This window comes from Triticum urartu, chromosome 7A, assembly GCF_056163025.1.
Source record: "Triticum urartu cultivar PI428250 chromosome 7A, HENAU_Tu73, whole genome shotgun sequence".
Lineage (NCBI taxonomy): Eukaryota > Viridiplantae > Streptophyta > Magnoliopsida > Poales > Poaceae > Triticum > Triticum urartu.
Genome location: NC_141879.1, coordinates 527,899,377 through 527,910,915, shown reverse-complemented (window position 1 = coordinate 527,910,915; position 11,539 = coordinate 527,899,377). Strand labels below are relative to the sequence as shown.

Below are 11,539 nucleotides of genomic sequence, written 5' to 3'. Positions count from 1 at the left end.
TCGGTGGATATTTATCAACAAGAGACAGTAAAAAAGGTTTACGCAGGGTCTTAATCTAAAAAGAATCCTTGGAGCGGGTCCCTGCTGCACGTCTGCGCCTGTGTCTCCATTGTGCCGTATACTGGACGGGTGTAGCACGATGATTATCTGTAAAAGAGAGGAGCTTAGGTGAAAAAAGCTGTCGTGCAAAAAGATAGTTTTTTAAATAAATCATGTATAATTCAAGGTAAGTAAGAATTGTCGCTTGTCTGCGCATGTTGAGCCCCTTGTATTTGTAATAGGGGTGTGATCATTGATCCGGTAAAAATTGCATATGGCTGCGCCGGACTCGTCTAACCGTGTCCGAGGTCGTGACGACCTGCTAAATGCTTTAGTTGGTGAGGCCGTTTTTAGTGTGCGGCTGCCAGGGTAGCCGCACGCTCTTCGGCGCGCAGAGATCGCTTAATACTTCCGTTCACTGTAACGATGCCACGTGGACCGGGTATCTTGAGTGTGAGGGAAGCATAGTGTGATATTGCGTTAAAGCGAGCGAAAGCTTCGCGTCCGAGTAGTGCTTGATAGCCACTTTGAAACGGAGCGATGTGGAAGGTTAAATGTTTGCTACGGAAGTTATCGGGGAAGCTGAATATAACTTTTAGTAGCAGGGAGCCCGTGCAATGAGCCCCTGGGCCTGGCGTTACTCCTTTAAAGGTAATATTGCTATGGCAATTTTTTGTTGGGTCTATCCCCATTTCGCGTATTGTATCCTAGTATATCAGGTTTAGACTGCTGCCACCGTCCATCAGGACTCGTGTGAAGTGGTATCCGTCAATTATTGGGTCTAATACCAGGGCAGCCCATCCTGCATGCCGGACACTTGCTGAGTAATCACGATGGTCGAAAGTGATCGGTTGAGACGACCAGTGGCAGGACTCCGCGGTGATAGGCCTTCGGGCGTATTTTTCTGGGAGTGTCGTTTTGTTTCTGCCATTGATCACGTGTAACACGTTTACTGTTTTGACTTCTGGCGGAAATTTTTTTTGTTCCCCAGTGTCTTCCTTGAGAGGCTCATCCTCATCTTCGATTGGTGTATCCTCCCCCTTGTGTACGGCGTTGATCTTGTTGGACTGCTTGAAGACCCAACATTCTCTGTGGGTATGATTGGCTGGTTTGCCAGGGGTGCTATGGACCTGACATATTTGGTCCAGAATTTTGTTTAGACTGGACAATTCGTCTCTGGCACCTTTAGGGGGCGGCTTTTGCTGATCTGGCCGAGAGATTTTGAATCCGGCGTTTACTGCCGTGCTCTTCGTTCTATCTCTTTTGTTCCGGCGTTTGTTATTGTTGTTGCGCCGTGATTTCCCATTTCCATCTCTAACTTCAAATGTACTGGGGTCGCTGGAGCTGCATCGGGCTAGCCAGCTATCTTCACCCGCGCAAAAGCGGGTCATGAGGCTTGTTAATGCTGCCATTGTTCTCGGTTTTTCTTGGCCGAGGTGTCGGGCAAGCCATTCGTCACAGACGCTGTGCTTAAAAGCTGCCAAGGCTTCGGCGTTCGGGCAGTCGACAATTTGGTTCTTTTTAGTAAGAAACATGTTCCAAAGCTTTCGGGCTGACTCTCCGGGCTATTGAGTTATATGACTCAAATCATCCGCATCCGTAGGTCGGACATAAGTCCCTTGAAAGTTTGCCCGAAAAGCGTCTTCGAGCTCCCAGCTTCCAATGGAGTTTTCGGGGAGGCCTTTAAGCCAATGACGAGCTGGCCCTTTGAGTTTGAGTGGTAATTACTTGATGGCGTGGAGATCATCTCCTCGAGCCATATGGATGTGGAGGATATAGTCCTCGATCCAGACCCCAGGGTCTGTTGTTCCGTCGTATGCCTCTATGTTTACAGGTTTGAATCCCTCTGGAAATTCATGATCCAGCACCTCGTCGGTGAAACATAGGGGGTGTGCGGCACCCCTGTATCTGGGTGTACCGCGTTGTTCGGATGTTTGTTGTGTTATATCGCGCTTGCGTGGTCCATAGATGGATCTTGTTGCGCTGTCCTTTTGGTGCAAGCCCTCGCGTGAATCGCGTATTGTCTTGTGGGTGGCTTTGTTTGCCGCTCTATGTTGGCCGTGAGGTTGTCTATCCGGCCAAGTGGCTGTTTTCATTTTTGGTTGTGAGGGGTCTGAGGCCTCCTCATCGAATTCAGGTAGCAACTTCCGCTTTGGGTAGCTCTTGGTGGGGCGATTGTCGCCGTACTTTGCTGCTGTGTTGAGTCCGGCGCCAAGCGAATTAGCCCGTAGTGCAAAGCCGCCGAATATGAAGATCTGTCCGGGAAGAAAAGTCTCACCCTGGACCGCATCGATATCGATGATAGTAGGAGCCATCAAGCCTAACGGCGACGACACAGAGGAACTCTCAATGAAAGCACCAATGTCGGTGTCAAAACCGACGGATCTCGGGTAGGGGGTCCCGAACTGTGCGTCTAGGTCGGATGGTAATAGGAGACAAGGGACACGAAGTTTTACCCAGGTTCAGGCCCTCTTGATGGAGGTAAAACCCTACGTCCTGCTTGATTAATATTGATGATATGGGTGTTACAAGAGTAGATCTACCACGAGATCAGAGAGGCTAAACCCTAGAAGCTAGCCTACGGTATGATTGTATGTTGTGATTGTTGTGCAATGGACTAAAACCCTTCGGTTTATATAGACACCGGAGAGGGTTAGGGTTACACAAGGTCGGTTATAAAAAAGGAGATCCATATACGTATTGCCTAGCTTGCCTTCCACGCCAAGTAGAGCCCCATCCGGACACGAGACGAAGTCTTTAATCTTGTATCTTCATAGTCTAACAGTCCGGCCAATGAAGATAGTCCGCCTGTCCGGAGATCCCCTAATCCAGGACTCCCTCAATCCCCTATATTTATGGGTTATCAGCATGGCACTTGACGGGTGGGCCCGACTGGTCAGTTTCGGCGTCAATACGTATAAACACACGGTTTAGATCTATTTGCAACGGCTCACCCTAGAGTTGGTACTGACATGCGAAACTTATCAAACGTGATACCAATCTACACATTCGGCCCCCAAAATTGCTTCATGCCGATCCTCCTGGCCCGACGCATGTACGACACGTACCGAAATCCAAAGGCTGGTGCCTGATGTATGCACGCATGTGTGGCCGGATTTTAAACATTGTCTATGAGTCGTCCATGTTTTGTCAGTGTAGATTGGTATATACCTCTTCGGCCCCAATTGTGCTACTTCCATATCATTAACTCCTTCCTCTCTAACGTCGAGAAAAAGAAAACGTCAAGGCTGTAGCTAAAGTAAATTCAGCTTTCAAACCTCCCGCGAGAAACGCTGCTGCAGTTTCGCGCCATAAAGAAGTGAACGACTACAAGTGCTTGGACCAAACGCACGGCAGTGCTCCCTCCAATTTGCGACGCGCGATCACCGCATCGCGCACTGGCCTGTAGAAACGGAGACCTTGACTCAGCTAAACCTTCCACATTTAGGTGAGCTTGTTTATAGCTCACCCATGGATCCGCGCGCGCTTGTAGGATCAGGGGGGACGAGAGGTGCGCGTCCGAGGCCTCCTATATAAGTTCACTGCCTTGTCCTTGCGATGATGTCCACACAGTCACACAACACACCACAGACATTCCAAGCTCTACCGCCTACAATGGCGAACTGTAGGGCCTTCGTGCAGGTGCTCCTCTTCTGCGCCTTGTCCTGCCAGGCCGCCGCCTCCTACGCGCCGGTGCCGGCCAAGGAGGACTTCCTCGGATGCCTCATGAAGGAGATACCGGCTCGCCTCCTCTATGCCAAGAGCTCGCCTGACTACCCCACCGTCCTGGCGCAGACCATCAGGAACTCGCGGTGGTCGACGCCGCAGAACGTCCAGCCGCTCTACATCATCACCCCCACCAACGCCTCCCACATCCAGTCCGCGGTGGTGTGCGGACGCCGGCACAGCGTCCGCATCCGCGTGCGGAGCGGCGGCCACGACTACGAGGGCCTGTCGTACCGGTCCGAGAAACCCGAGAAGTTCGCCGTCGTGGACCTCAACAAGATGCGGGCAGTGGTGGTCGACGGCTACGCCCGCACGGCGTGGGTCGAATCCGGCGCGCAGCTCGGCGAGCTCTACTACGCCATCGCGAAGAACAGCCCCGTGCTCGCGTTCCCGGCCGGCGTCTGCCCGTCCATCGGCGTTGGCGGCAACTTCGCAGGCGGCGGCTTCGGCATGCTGCTGCGCAAGTACGGCATCGCCGCCGAGAACGTCATTGACGTCAAGGTGGTCGACCCCGACGGCAAGCTGCTCGACAAGAGCTCCATGAGCGCGGACCACTTCTGGGCCGTTAGGGGCGGCGGCGGAGAGAGCTTCGGCATCGTCGTCTCGTGGCAGGTGAAGCTCCTGCCGGTGCCTCCCACCGTGACCGTGTTCAAGATCCCCAAGACAGTGCAACAAGGCGCCGTAGACCTCGTCAACAAATGGCAACTGGTCGGGCCGGCCCTTCCCGGCGACCTCATGATCCGCGTCATCGCTGCTGGGAACACCGCGACGTTCGAGGCCTTGTACCTGGGCACCTGCAAAACCCTGTTGCCGCTGATGAGCAGCAAATTCCCCGAGCTTGGCATGAACCCCTATCACTGCAACGAGATGCCCTGGATCAAGTCCGTCCCCTTCATCCACCTCGGCAAAGAGGCAGGCCTGGACGACCTCCTCAACCGGAACAACACCTTCAAGCCCTTCGCGGAATACAAGTCGGACTACGTGTTACAGCCCTTCCCCAAGCCCGTGTGGGAGCAGATCTTTGGCTGGCTCGCGAAGCCCGGCGCGGGGATCATGATCATGGACCCCTACGGCGCCACCATCAGCGCCACCCCCGAAGCGGCGACGCCGTTCCCTCACCGCCAGGGCGTTCTCTTCAACATCCAGTACGTCAACTACTGGTTCGCCGAGGCAGCCGGCGGCCCGCCGCTGCAATGGAGCAAGGACATGTACAATTTCATGGAGCCGTATGTGAGCAAAAACCCCAGGCAGGCGTACGCCAACTACAGGGACATCGACCTCGGCAGGAACGAGGTGGTGAACGACATCTCAACCTACAGCAGCGGCAAGGTCTGGGGCGAGAAGTACTTCAAGGGCAACTTCCAAAGGCTCGCCATTACCAAGGGCAAGGTGGATCCTCAGGACTACTTCAGGAACGAGCAGAGCATCCCGCCGCTGGTCGAGAAGTACTGATCGAGGACCTTGCACGGAGAATTAGTGCGTGGTTGCCGTTTCACATGACCAACTAGTAGGTAAGGGTCGCGCATAGGCATTTTTTTTTTACTTCTCTATGTACCCTGCTCACTGCATTTGCTTCGTAGTGAATAAATGATGGAGCTTGTGCCCTCTTCGAGTTTATTCATGTGATCATTAAAATTTCTATTGGATGTTTTCTGGGACCGCACTACAGTAAAATCATAAAGTTGCCTAGTGTCCGGATATTTCATGGGTATGGGGTTTATACAAGTGTAAACCGAGCACCAAACCCTAAAGAGCACGGAACAAATGTTTCACAGGTATTCAGTTCATACAAGTGTCAGCCGAGCACCAAACCCTAAAAGAGCATGGCACAAATATTGACGCCGGCCCAGAACAGACGCGACCTCTCACTGCGTCGGCATTGAAGCAGTTCGTCGGCCAAGAGCGCCATCCATGATCATGATCCTGCCCTGACCGTGGCTGACCTCACATGTCCCAATGAGCAAGCTCCACTGTTTTTTTCTCTTTTTCTATATGTTTTTATGAATAATATTCATGTGGATCCAAATAGCTAGCTATATATGTTAAAGTTATTATATGTGGATGATATTCATGGATCTATATATATATCAGATATGTTAGCAATAATTATTAGGGTTTGGACCAATGCTAATATATAGATTGTTATAAAAAAATTTATATATGCATGGATGCAAAATTTGATATATAAATTATGATAATTATTTATATTGATAGGATATATGCTTGTCGATGCAATCGGAACGATGATCGATGGAGAGGGTGTGTATGTATGTGTGTGTGCGCGCGCGTGTTTGTTTGTGTTAATGTATAATTTATAATTTTTATTATATTGTTTTCTTTATAAAAAAATTGTGTGTGTGTGTGCGTGTGCGTGCATGTGTGTGTGTGTGTGTGCGCGCGCGCGTGTTGTAGCTAGATAGATTAAATTTGATATGGATATGCCGCGGAGAGTTTATAGAAATATTGATAGGTAAACGTTTACGGACGGCACGCCGGCTGAAGATTGGGTCGGTCACGCCTCGCTCGCAACTCACACGCGCTAGCTCGTAGTACACAGGAAAGAGGACATGCGTCGCGGGACCCACACAATATTTATCCCCACCTTATCTCTTCCTCCTCTCTCCCTTCCTCCCGATCTCCTTTTTCTGTATAATCCCCCATCACCACGCGTTGTCGCTGCTCCTGGTGAGCATTTTTTATCCATGGCGGGGAGGACGTCGTGATGTTGTAGGGCGACGTCAGGGCATGGCGTGAGCAGATGACGGTGGTGGTGTTGCATAGGCATTGGAAGACGGCGCATGGTGAGCGCGAACGACGCCATGGCCGACGAATGCAAGCGATGCGGTCGTCCACGGTGATGGACGCGATGGTGCTGCAACCGACGGCCAAGAAAGTTGTGACCACCAGCGGAATTTGGTGGAACCGGCTAATGAGAAGCTGCAACCGGTGAGGAATAGAGGTAATGGCCACCGGTGCTGAAGCTACAACCGGCTCTGCAATTTGCTTCAACCGGCACCAGGAAAGCTACCACCTGCGATCGGGTTTGCTGCAACCAGACGACGGCGAGCGTTGCTGACGACGACACACCTTTTTTGCTGCAATGGGCAATAGGGAAAGCTCGCACCGACACCTAGTTTTGCTACAACCCAGGAGATGATGAAGTGTGGTCGGCGATAATGGGCTGTAATTTTTGTTGCAACCGGCAGTGGGGAAAGCTACCACCGGCCATCATTTTTGCACTAGCGTGCGGTGGTGCGATGAGGGGGCGACCACGGGGTGACCATGGCGCCCAGGATTGCTGCAGCCGGTTCCTTTTTATGCTACCACAGTGGTGATCATGTACCCTCTGTTGGAATATTAGGCAAGTTCATGATTAATTCCAGTAAATAATTCATGACTAGAAGAGATACTAGCATGCAAAAATCTAGCAAACTAGAAGAACAGCAAGACATGCATAACAGCAGCAAACACGTAACAGTAGCTGTAGAAACAGACATGAACAGAGGATGTTGGACGTACTGATCGTTAGCTATTATGGGTGCGACAGTGTTGATGACGATGTTGGCGACGATCTGCTGCTGACGGCGATGAATACGACGATGAGTAGCACCGCCCGACTTGGACGGAAGACGACCCGTGATGACGAATTTGAGCAGTCGCGCACAGCGCTTCCCAAAAACCTAATTCGTCCTCTCTCGGTGCAGGATCGCAAAGACGAACGGTTCCGGAGACCTGCTCTCCCACGCGCCGATGCACGCCGGCGTTTGGGATGGAGTAGACTACGATGGCGGCGCAAGTTGTGAGATGAGGCAAAACCCTAGGTGTTTTTCGGTGTATCTCTGGCCGCAGCCGGTAGCTGTATATATATTAGGACCAGAGGCGGTATTGTGTCGCGACCACAATCCCAAACCGACTCGGTTTCTAATTCGTATACTTACCGGACAAGAAATCAAAAGAAACTTGTCTGCCAAGACATAAAAATAAAACGGCAAAAGGAAGCTGCGCTCCTACAAGGAGACGGACCGGATTTCGGCGGACCATTCACGCGCATGTCGCATGTACGCGCCGCCTCGCCTCGCCTCGCCTCGCCTCGCCTCGCCTCGCCTCGCCTCGCCACGGCCCGGCGAGGCGAGGCGAGCGAGCGCGCGCGTGTGGTTTTCCCTTTCTCTTCTCACACACCACTTAGAGTGGTAGAGAGAACCCACTATATAAAGAGGTCCAACTCTTCTTCAACTTCCAAGGTGGGACTAAACTTAGCACCACCACTTGCCATTTTACACATGGGCTTTGAGATTTCAGAAATTGCTATGGGCCTAGCCCATTAATTCTAACAATCCCCCACCAGATCTCAAATACCCATTTAGAGATTTTCCTGCTCTCACCACTTGTTTAATATACCAGTGTTTCAGCAGAGACTGTTAAGTTGAACTTCTGCCTAGAACTTTAAGCTACATCCATTCACAACTTGACAATGGACTATGCCTTGAATTGCTAGTTTTGTGTGAACAGGTTTCACTCAAAGTCTTAACCAGTACCTGACCGCCAGTAGGCTACCCCGCGGTTTGGAGCTTATACGTCATACTCCCTGGTCTCTTCGTGAGTTTACTAGAGATCACCCAAATCTCATAGACTGCGACGTTTACAGTCAGAACTCATATAGGTGTGTTCTTTCAAGACTGCTCTGTAGGACAGCATCTTTGCTAATTATAGCCAATAGAACCACATTAAGGCATGTTGCCGACCTGCCTTACAGATCTGAGCCTTACAGCTCTGAGAGTTTTGCATCTTCACTTGGAGACGATCATAAGTTATTACTCTCCTCAGTTAACCAATAGCTTGTTCTTCCCAGATCCTAATTCACGGGATCTCCGATCACAAAGGTTGGGTTACTACTATGGTGTAACATCTATGGGTCTCATACCCATCTCCCTCGATGCAATATCTATCACATTTCGTGATAGTCCCTTTGTAAAGGGATCTGCCAGGTTTTTGTCTGTTTGTATATACGTAACAGTTATTACTCCGGAGTTTCTCAACTTCCTGACAGACTTCAAACGTCTTTTCACGTGTCTTGATGACTTTGCATTATCTTTAGAATTGTTCACTTTAGCGATAACCGTTTGGTTATCACAATTCATAAGAATAGCCGGTACAGGTTTTTCAACAACCGGCAAGTCCATCAAGAGCTCACGCAGCCATTCTGCCTCAACAGTAGCTGTGTCCAAAGCAGTTAATTCTGCTTCCATAGTTGACCTCGTCAATATGGTTTGCTTGCAAGACCTCCATGACACTGCGCCACCACCATGAGTAAATACATACCCACTTGTTGCGTAGTACATCAACATCGGAGATCCAATTTGAATCACTATATCCTTCTAGCACAGCAGGATGCCCTGAATAAGTAATTCCGTAACTCATAGTACCTCTCAGATAGCGCAAGACCCTTTCTAGTGCATGCCAATGATCATCACCCGGGTTGGACATGAACCTACTCAGTTTGCTCACAGCAAAAGAGATATCTGGTCTTGTAGCGCTAGCTAAGTACATGAGTGAACCGACAATTTGAGAGTATCTTAATTGATCTCTCGTTTCTTTCTTGTTCTTTCTGAGCGTCACGCTGGGATCATAAGGTGTTGGGAAGGCTTGCTATCCATAAAACCGAATCGGTTCAAGACCTTCTCAACATAGTGAGATTGCGTTAATGTAATCCCACTCTCATCCTTAATAAGTTTGATGTTTAGAATTACATCGGCTTCTCCCAGATCTTTCATGTCAAAACTTTTTGATAGAAAAGACTTGACCTCATTAATTGCATTAATGTTTGTACCAAAGATCAGTATGTCGTCCACATACAAACATAATATAACACTATTGCCCCCACCATGGCGATAGTAAACACACCTATCAGCCTCGTTAATGACAAATCCTGCAGAAGTCAAAGTTCTTTCAAACTTCTCATGCCATTGCTTAGGTGCCTGTTTCAGACCATACAAAGATTTTAACAACTTGCACACCTTTCTCTCTTCACCCTTTACCACAAACCCGTCAGGCTGATCCATATAGATCTCCTCTTCCAACTCTCCATTGAGAAAAGCTGTCTTTACATCCATTTGATGAATGATAAGACTATAAGAGGCAGCCAAGGAAAGTAACACTCGAATGGTGGTCATTCTAGCAACGGGTGAATAGGTGTCAAAGTAATCTTCGCCTTCTTTCTGAGTGTAGCCCTTGGCCACTAGCCGCGCCTTGTATTTATCAATAGTACCATCAGGCTTTAGCTTCTTTTTGAACACCCACTTACAGCCCACAGGTTTACAACCATATGGTCTATCAGTTAGTTCCCAAGTTCCATTAGAAAGAATTGAGTCCATCTCATTATGAACAGCTTCTTTCCAATCATCTACATCCGGAGATGCATATGCTTCTGCAATCGTCTTGGGTGTGTCGTCCACAAGGTATACAATGAAATCATCACCAAAGGATTTTGCAATCCTTTGTCTCTTGTTCCTTCTAGGAACTTCATTGTTATCCTTCTCAAGGACTTCCTCATGTGATTGTTCGAAATATTCATCAGTTGTACTAGATTCAGGAATTATCTCAGAAGAAAATCTAGCAATGTTATGCATATCTTTCATAGGAAATATGTTCTCAAAAAATGTTGCATCACGAGATTCCATTATAGTATCAACCTGCATATCAGGTACTTCAGATTTTACCACTAAAAACCTATAAGCAATGCTCCGTTGAGCATACCCTAGAAAGACACAATCCACTGTCTTTGGTCCAAGTTTGCGTTTCTTAGGAATAGGAATATTGACCTTTGCCAAACATCCCCAAGTGCGCAAATAAGAAAATGATGGTTTCCTCCCAACCCACTCCTCATAAGGGGTTTTCTCTTTATTATTGTTGGGAACTCTATTCAGGACATAACATGAAGTCAATAGAGCCTCCCCCCACCATGCCTTAGATAAACCAGCAGTGTCTAACATGGCATTCACCAAGTCACTCAATGTGCGGTTTTTCCTCTCGGCCACTCCATTTGATTGAGGTGAATAGGGAAGCGTCCTCTCATGAATAATACCATGTTCCTCACAAAATTCATAAAAAACTTTTGGAAAATACTCTCCACCACGATCGGACCTAAGACGCTTGATCTTTCTCTCTAGTTGATTTTCAACTTCAGCTTTATAGATTTTAAAGTAGTCTAATGCTTCATCTTTAGTTTGCATCAAATAAACATAGCAAAATCTAGTCGCATCATCAATCAAAGTCATGAAATATCTCTTTCCACCTTTTGTCAACACACCATTCATCTCACAAAGATCAGAATGTATGAGTTCTAGAGGTGCCAAGTTTCTCTCCTCGGCAGCCTTATGAGGCTTTCGAGGTTGCTTAGATTGCACACAACTATGGCACTTAGAACCTTTGGCAACTGTGAAGTTTGGAATTAAACTCATGCTGGATAGCCGAGACATTAAACCAAAATTAATATGACATAAACGAGAGTGCCAAATACTTGCATCATCATTAACACTAGCACAAATTTGGTTTATTGACTTATTGCAAAAATCTGAAAGAGAAAAGCGGAACAAGCCTCCGCACTCATAGCCTTTTCCTATAAATTGTCCAAATCTTGACACGATTACTTTATTGGACTCTAAAACTACCTTAAATCCATCTCGACATAGAAGGGAGCCGCTAACTAGATTCTTGTTCATAGTAGGGACATGCTGCACGTTCCTTAGTTGCACGATCTTTCCTGAAGTAAACTTCA

General features: G+C 48.4%; 1 pseudogene across 1 annotated transcript; it reads left to right on the top strand.

Moving 5' to 3' along the window:
- The first annotated feature begins 3,597 nt into the window (after positions 1–3,597).
- On the top strand, positions 3,598–5,931 carry LOC125525593 (berberine bridge enzyme-like Cyn d 4 pseudogene; annotated as a pseudogene). The gene is made up of 2 exons (XR_015610259.1): positions 3,598–5,276; positions 5,541–5,931. The product of XR_015610259.1 is annotated as a berberine bridge enzyme-like Cyn d 4 pseudogene (transcript).
- The last annotated feature ends 5,608 nt before the right edge of the window (positions 5,932–11,539 follow it).